We start from the raw sequence: 8,471 nt of genomic DNA on the forward strand, positions 1-8,471 counted from the left end.
GGCGGGGGCGGGCCTCAGCGGCCGTGGCAAGGGGATCAGGGTGACAGCCTGAGGCCGTCCGGCTTGACCGAAATGACAACAGTGGATCCGCCGTCCCCGGCTGGGGTCTGCTCTTCCCAGGGGGCGGGGGAGGGAGCGGGAGCTCCTGCGCGCCGGGTACCGGGTGGCCACGGGGGTGTCTCGGTCCCAGCCCTGGGAGACGGCACAGCTCAGCCTTGCCTGGAGTCACTTGGTCAGTCAGTGACCAAGTGAAGGCGCAGGTTTTTCCCAAGAGGTACCCTCTCCTCTCCGTACTGCCCTCCTGATCCCGAGAGTGACTTGAGATTTGGAACGAGTCCCCGGAGAGCTTCTTCTCCAGCCTGGGCTTCCTCCACGAGCCCTCACCCATTGGCACGGGCACCATCGCTGCTGGAGAATTTCGAGTCCCGGGCGGCGATCAGGTGCGGGTCCGAGCTACCTGCTTGTCGGTGCTGTGTTTGACCGGCCTTTTCCGAGGAGAGAGCCTGCTCTGTGGTCACTGTTTCACCTGCCATGCCCCATCAGGCCCGCCCATTCCCACGGCGCTTGGCCCACCTTCCAGTCAGTAGGTAGGGGCATCGGGATTCCCTCCAGACGTCGAGTACTCTGCCTGCCACCCCCACTCTCTAGGTTTGATGCCCGTTTGTTGGCGGAAGGAAGAGATGACAGCCGCCTTCGTTGGCAAGATAGACTTTGCTCTGTATTAAGTCACAGGAGGAAACCGGTTGGCTTTGCTTAGTTTTGAGAGCAATGAAGAAGAGGGTAGTCACTCTGGGCTGGGCACTTTCTCTCTTTGCTCAGCTTTGCATGAAATAAGGAAGAGCAGGATATGCACTTGTAAGGCCAAAAGAACCCTTGTTTGTAAACAGCGCTTGTGAGCTGGGCCAGTGCTCCTTGATGGTTCTGCTGTGTCAGCTCTTTGTCCCTTAAATCTAAGACATTATGGAGATGGGCCTTGTTCGTTCATTCATTCATCCATTCATTCCCCACATAATAGCATGACAGCAGCAGTGTCCTTGCCTGGAGAGGCAAGTACCCTGTATTATAGAGGTTAAGTGTAGCTTTGGAGCCAGAACTCCTGAGTTCACATTCTAGCTCTGCAGCTTTGTAGCTGTGTGGCCTTGGGCAGATTGTTTAACCTCTCTGTGCCTCAGTGTTCTCAGCTATAGAACAGGACTGATAACAGAGTTACTGTGAAGATTTTAAAAGTTAACACATGCAAAACACATAGAACCATGTCTGCCACATAATGAATTCAATAAATGTTAGCTAATCTTATTTCAAGAAGCTCATGGTCTGGTTAAGGGAGAAAGTGAACAGTGTTAGTCGCTCAGTTGCATCCAACTCTTTGTGACCCCATGGACTTACCAGGCTCCTCTGTCCATGGAATTCTCCAGGCAAGAATACTGGAATGGGTTGCCATGCCCCCCTCCAGGGGATCTTCCTGACCCAGGGACCAAACCCGGGTCTCCTACATTGCAGGATTCTTGACTAACTGAGCCACCAGGGAGACTGACCTGTAAACAAATCGTTGAAACATTGTCTAAAAAAAACTAGTATCAGCAAGAACAGAGGGCTGTGGGAGTCCAGCAAAGGAAGCTTCTAGCTCAACCTGAGTTGGGGTGGTAGGAGAGGTTTTGGGAAAGCTTGGAAGAAGTGATGATGCTGGAACTGTATCTGGAAGGATGAGAAGGCTCAGCCAGGTACGAACAAAGGGGCAAGGTACTTCACTTCGACATCTAAACTCAAAATTTATCCCAGAAACCTCGGATTGTTCAGTATGGAGTATGAAAGTCAACCTGGAGCCAGGTGAAACAGTACAGGTTCACAGGGGAATGCCACATTAACAATTTGGAAGTTTGTACCAAGGGCAGTAGGGAGCGAGGGAAACGGATTGAAGCAGAGCAGTGTCGTGGTTGGACTTGTGTTTTAGAATGCTCTCTCTGGAGCCTCAGCAGAGAAGGGAGAGGAGAGGAGAAGCTGAAACACTGGAGACCTCTTCAGAGGTTACCGCAGGGCAGGCCTCCGAGAGAAGGGAGGTGGCGCAGGGTGGGGGATCTTTGGTAAGATGGCACTGCCTGCAACCAGTGGCAGGTGACAAGCTCGCTGTGTTGTCCTGGGCTGCTCTGCTGGGCCCAGAAGTGCCTGACACATCTGCCTCTCTCTTCCTGAGACTGCAGGTCTTTCAGGCAGCCCGGCTGGTGAGACTGTCCTCCAGAAGGTCATTTGTAAGGTCGGTTGCTCCCTTTTGCCTTTAATTTGACCTTTGGGGAAGGCAGCAGACTGGAGTGGTAAAGAGCCTATTTGGCTCCACTCTCAGACAGAATCTCAGTTCCAATCCCAGCCCCTGCCGGTCAGTAGAGGTTACTTATTCTCTGCGTGCCCAGCTTTTTCATCTGTAAAGTGGGGGCAGTAAGAGCCCTCCCTAGGAGGGCAGTCATGAAGATCTGTAAGGCGTGGCAAGCTGGACATGGAATGCACGTTGAGTGAGAGATGCTTGGTAAATGCTACAGGCTGCAGGAAAGAACTCCTCAGAATTAGTCAAAGCAGTTAGTGGCGACTAAACTGTGTCCCAGGGAGCTGTCAGAAGTGTCCCGAGGGATCACAAGATCACAGAATTTTATTGTATTCTCTCCAAAAACGAAATCTGTATGGAGTTTACCAAGCCAATATGGGAGCCATGCAGATGATTCAGCTCAGCTCTTTAAAAGAACCATTTAAAAAAAATGGAAGTAGGACTGCTGAGAAAAAAAAAAAATCGTATTTTAAAGGATACTAGGAGAACTTCCCTGGTGGTCCAGTGGCTTAGACTAAACGCTTCCAATGCAGGGGGCCCGGGTTCAATCCCAGGTTGGAGAACCAGATCTCACATGGCACAACTAAAGACCTGGTGCAGCCTAACAACTAAATAAATACATATTTTTAAAAAATAAAGTAGCCTGGGAGAAAACACGTTTAGAGTTTCTTCCATATGTGTCCCTACTAGTGGCCCTGGTTTGGTATAGAATTAGCACCATCAGGAAGCACACATGCGTTGGCCCCAAATCCAGAACCCCAGTTCCACACACATAAGCTCCCACGTGCAGCTGGGGAGTTGTTGGGTACCAGGTACAGAAGGAGATTGGAGAGGCAGGCCCTGTCCTAGAGAAGCTGGCGGTCTAACAGGGGCCTGGCAGGCTCCTAACCAATCAGCACCTGCAGATAGTTGGGGGCGTGTCTCATAGGAGTCTGTGCGGCAGGTAGAGGGAATGAGGGGAAGGGGTATTTCTCCCCGAGGGATGGGGAGGTGACTGGGGAGAATTTTGGAGAGGCCTTAGAACTTGAACTGGATCTTGATGAAAACTATATATTGACAGGGAATAGAGTGTTCATGAAGCACTCCAGACAGGGGAGCATCAAGGCACAGGCGTGGGTGCAGGCTGGTGTGTGTGTGTGCTATAGGAACCACAAGAGGTTCCGGCACAGGGTGTGAAGGGACCTGGCTTTAGGATACTCTGGAGAGGCAAGCTCCAGGGCTAAGATGCTTGAACTTCTGTAGGTGAGGGGCTGTTTTGGTTTAAGTGGAGGAAACACCATTAAACGTGCATCTTCCCAAGAGCCCTCTGGCTGCTGGGAGAGGACGGACTGGAGCAAGAACACGCACTGAGTCTCTGTAAGTGGTTTTTGCTGTAATCAGAGTAAGGATCAGTGGGGCCTGGATCAAGGCAGAGGCAGATGGGAAATGGAGGAAGGGCGCAGATCAGAGCTGTTTGGGGGGAAAGTCAGCTGGACTCTGAGAGTGTCTGGAAGTGAGGACTGAGGGAAGAGCAATGATGGCAGGTGCCCCCGAGCTTCCTGATCTGGTTGACGGTGACTGATAGAGCCGGCAGGAGAGAATGGCCAGGGAGATCCTCCAGAGCCACTCGGTAAGCCGTCTCATGGGAGAGGATCAGTTGCAGAGTCTGTGGCTTTCGGTCCAGCTTTGGGCCAGGCTTCTCTCTGGTTTTGCCTGAGTCAGCGCCTGGGAAAAGGGCAGCTTCCCTTCCTCATCTTCCCTCTTCTCAGATTTGCCCAGGAGGTGAACTTCTTCAGTGTTTCAGACACTCAAGGGGCTGAGTCTGCAAGACTCCTGTGACTTGTTCAGCCTTCAGATGGCCCTCCAGAGCAGCCCTTCCGTCTGGTGCTGTCCACACTGACTTAGCAAGTGATGGGTCCCAAAGAGCAGTGTGCCCTCAGGGCAAAGATGGTGTTCCCGGGGCCCGGGAGGTCTCATCTAGAAAGAGACCTTGAGGTGGGATTTACTCTGGAGGCTGGGTTGGCCGACCCAGTCCTTCTTCTCAGGAAGGAGAGATGTCTGCCACAGGCCACCTGGGACCCACTCAGCCATCAGGGAAGTGAGAGGGAGCTGCCTTCATGTCCTTGTCCCCCTGAGCTCTGCAGAGAGGGATGTGCTGGTAGATGGGACTTCACACAGGCCCTTTGAACTGGGGAGATTTTCACAGGATTTGACCTTGCACTTGCGGTGTACAGAAAGTCAAAGGGAAAGTGGCCTAAGACAAGGGCATTTCTTCCTCCTGCACCTGCTCAGGTGAGACTGTGGCCTTGAAGGTGGCCCGGGGCCCACAGCAGCCCTGCATCTCCTCTCGGGATCTGTCACCAAGATCCAAGAAGGGAAAGCGTGGTGTCGCTTGCACTGATTTCCTTACTATCTTAGAGATGGTTCCACTTTGTCTCATGCACGTCTGGGTTATTTTGGGCGATACTGTGTCATCATGGTTTGTGTAATTTATTCAGCAAACTCTCTGCTGATGAACTTAGGTTTTTCTTGGCCTTTTGCTCTTCAAACAAAGCTGAAGTGACTGTATCTGCATGTGTGTGGTTCTGCCCACCTTAGGCATCCACAGGATAAATTCCAAAAGGAGTTGCTGCCTCAAAGAGTACCTTTTATAATTATTATTATTATTATTTTAAAGTAGTTTCTCAGCCTCCTTCTAGTGAACTGGAGCAGCCTGGTTTTCCCCCAGCCAGCAAAGATGCTCCTTCCTGAAGGGAACTGAGAACCCCAGTGGTGATAACCCTCTTCTGGCTCTTCGCGGTCAGAGTTGGGGTTCCCTAGAGCTTACACAGTCCAGCAGTCTACAGGTCTGCTGGTTTTGGAGAAACTCTAGTTGTGGGAAAGCACCAGAGAAAACTGAGAAGGGCTCTTATCATTTAGGATGAAGCTGTCCCCTCTGTTTACAGATCATCACCTACTTGGCAAAAGAGATAGGCAGGGGATCTTAAGGCTTTAGGGAGTCTGTGACCCAAGGATCTGCAAGGAAGAAGTGGCCTGGACATGGTAGTGGGAACTGGCAAGAGCAGGCTGGTGTGCCTGTCCCATCTTTGGGTTTAGGGCAGAGCTGGCTAGAGGTGTGGAGAGGTGCCTAAAAGCAGATACCTTTAGGGAGAAACTCAGGTCAGCCCCTCAGGAGGCCCCAGGACTGCCAGAGCCCAGAATTCTCTGGCCTTTTGGAGCCCCACTGCTGGCTCACCACCTCGGGAGAGCGAGCATCCTGCCCCTTTTTGTAGTTGATGTGCAGCCCCTCGGAGAAGGCAATGGCACCCCACTCCAGTACTCTTGCCTGGAAAATCCCATGGATGGAGGAGCCTGGTGGGCTGCAGTCCATGGGGTCGATAAGAGTCCGATACGACTGAGCGACTTCACTTTCACTTTTCCCTTTCATGCATTGGAGGAGGAAATGGCAACCCACTCCAGTGTTCTTGCCTGGAGAATCCCAGGGACAGCGGAGCCTGATGGGCTGCCGTCTATGGGGTCGCACAGAGTTGGACACGACTGAATCGACTTAGCAGCAGCAGTGCAGCCCCTGGCGTCACCAGGCGTGTGTGACCTCCGTGTCTGAGTTCTCTTCTCACTCCACTCCCAAAGTGCTTCCTCCTGAAGGAACAGAAAGGAAACCAGCCAGAAAAGAAGGATCCCCACCAGCTTCCAGGTCCTTTTCTAAGTACTCTGCAATATGAATTGAGGCCTTCTGCCAGCCTAAGGAAAGAGGAATTGTCTCTGTTCTACAGAGAACCCCCAGGCCAGACGGGCTAAGGAACCTGTCCACTGTTACTCAGCCAGCACGGGCAGAGCTGGTTTTCCAGCCCACACCTTTGTGACCGTAGATCCCATGCCATCCCATTCCCTGATCCTGGCCAGGCTCTGGCCTCAGGGAGCCCAGCCCACGTGGAATCTTGGGCCCATAAAGCCGTAGAGCTGGAAATGACCTTGACAAAGCTGCAGCAGTCCCTTCTTTTTTCCTGGAAAAATGGAAACTGCCACTGCCTGGAGATACATCCCTCCCCTCCTACCCTGTGAGTAGGGGGTAAGGAGACCTTCGATGCAGTCTTCCAGCACTTAAGGCTCAGATCAGACCTGGCTTCAGAACCCAGTTCTGACCCTTGCTAACTGAGTGACTTTGAGCAAGTCACTCCCTGTCTCCAGCCTCTGCCATAAAATGAACTTACCACCCCTTGCTCCAAAGCAGTGATGAGAATTAGACACAGGTGTTATTGGCCTCTGGTGAGGCCCCGGAGAGCTCTTTGGTGGTGAGTCTGAGTCTCCTGAAAGAGGCATCATGAACCAGCTTCCAGGTCTCCAGTTTGAACCGTTTGGTGGTCTTCCCAGCTCTTACAGAAGCCAGGTGGCAAGCAGGAAGTTCCTTGTAAGCCAGTTTGCAAGTTGCCTGGGAGAGCTTGAGCGTGGCGGTTTGTCTCTTCTGTGCCCTCTCTCTGACGCAGCCTTGCATCAGCATGCAGGCCCACACGTACAGGGCATTCTCAACGCCGTGCCACTTCCAGTGCGCCTTCTCTAAGACCCAGCCTTCCAGGTTCCAGTGCCACTCTTAATCATTCTGATGGGTTCAGAAATTTTGTTAAGTTATTATAGTAATCTGCAGTGAAATAGTTAAGCAGAATGCGAGCGTGCATGTGCACAGGTGTGCTCAGTCATGTCTGACTCCTTTCGACCCTATGGTCTGTAGCCTGCCAGGTAAGCCGGTTAAGCACTGTAGAAGAATATGAAATAAAACTACCCATCTCCTGTTTGTGTTCTGTTACCTGGATGTATCCACTGTTGAGTTTCTTCTAGAAATTTCTTACGCATATTCATTTTTTTAAACCCAAATGGGATCATTTTATGCAAATAGAACTGCAGTTTGCTTTTTTTTTTAAGTAACGTATCCTAGACATCTTCGTCTATCAGCAGACATGGGCCTGGTCTTAAAGGCTGCGTAGTATTCCCCTGTCTGGACATAGCATGATGGAGTGAACCAGTGTCTCTTGGTAAACATGTAAATTGTTTCCTGTCTGGAGGGGATGTGTGTGTGTTTTGATTTTTGTGGTTTTATCTTTGTGCGTTTTTGCTGCTACCCAGGGCTCTTGAGGGACCCTCATTAAGTACATTTATCTTGGTGAACTTGGGTGAGTGGACCTAGAGAATAAATTCCTAGAACTGGGTGTGCTGGACCCAGGACAAGTACATTTCCTCCTGCTTTGTTGACTGTGATGTCACTGTCTTCTGCCTGTTGGGCCTGTGCAGGGGGTTCTGCGGTGGTCAAGGGCCCAGGCCCTGCCCCCAGGAGCTCACCCACTGGAGAGATACAGGCAAGCAGGCTCTTGCCCACACGTGGACAGAGTGTGTTGGGGATGGCTCGTGGCTGGCCTTAGCGACTCGGAGCAGGTGAAGCCCTTGTGTGGGTCCACTTGTCTGAACAGCCTGCTGAGGGCAACTCTGATGGCAGAGCCCGCTGTCTGCCTCTGTAATCTTGCCCCCCAGCAGCCACAGCCAGTGGCATCCAGCAGACTGCAGAAAGCGAACTGCATTGTTCATTCTCACGGTTGTGAAATTTAATTGAATTTCATTGTTGATAGAGGCAGTTAAAGAAAGGCAGTTGGCTGGCCCCAATCCAAATTACCTTTCTCACAGGATGATTGCAGTGACTTTTGCTGTTGTAAACCACACGGAGAGAGAGAACTGCATCACCCGGGGCTGGCCTGGGCATTTCCGTCTGTCCATCTGTTGCTCTGGAAATCTGGGATGGAAGAAGGGAGACGTAACATTTGCCGGTGCCTCCCACAGGCTGGCTCCCTGCAGTCCTCAGGGCTCCCCGGGCAGGAGCTGCCCGGTCCCTCTCCTCTGGGTGGAGACTGCAGAGCAGGGAGACACATGCTCAGGACACAGAGGTGCTGCCAGCCTCGGCCAGCCCTGCTTTAGTTGTTTGCTGCTTTCTCTTGGCCTGACTGGAGCCGTCGTGGGTGTCAGGAACCTGAATTCCAGGAGAAGCCCGGTGGGAGGCTTTGTTCCCACCAAACAAAGCAACGCTTGATGGTTTGAGCTGAGGAGGGGTCCCCCTAGTTGCCGGGCAGGCTGGCGTGACAGGAGGGCTTCCGTGACTCAGTCTCCCGTCCCTGCACATGGCAGAAGCCCCCCCCCC

General features: G+C 52.3%; 1 protein-coding gene across 2 annotated transcripts in view; it reads left to right on the plus strand.

Annotated features, from left to right (window-relative positions):
• The window catches only part of STK40 (serine/threonine kinase 40), a 38,735-nt gene that overhangs the window by 937 nt on the left and 29,327 nt on the right, over positions 1 to 8,471 (plus strand). The gene's annotated exons all lie outside the window — the stretch shown is intronic.

The sequence above is a fragment of the Bison bison genome, unplaced genomic scaffold (assembly GCF_000754665.1).
Source record: "Bison bison bison isolate TAMUID 2011002044 unplaced genomic scaffold, Bison_UMD1.0 scf7180017864158, whole genome shotgun sequence".
In the NCBI taxonomy this organism is placed as follows: domain Eukaryota; kingdom Metazoa; phylum Chordata; class Mammalia; order Artiodactyla; family Bovidae; genus Bison; species Bison bison.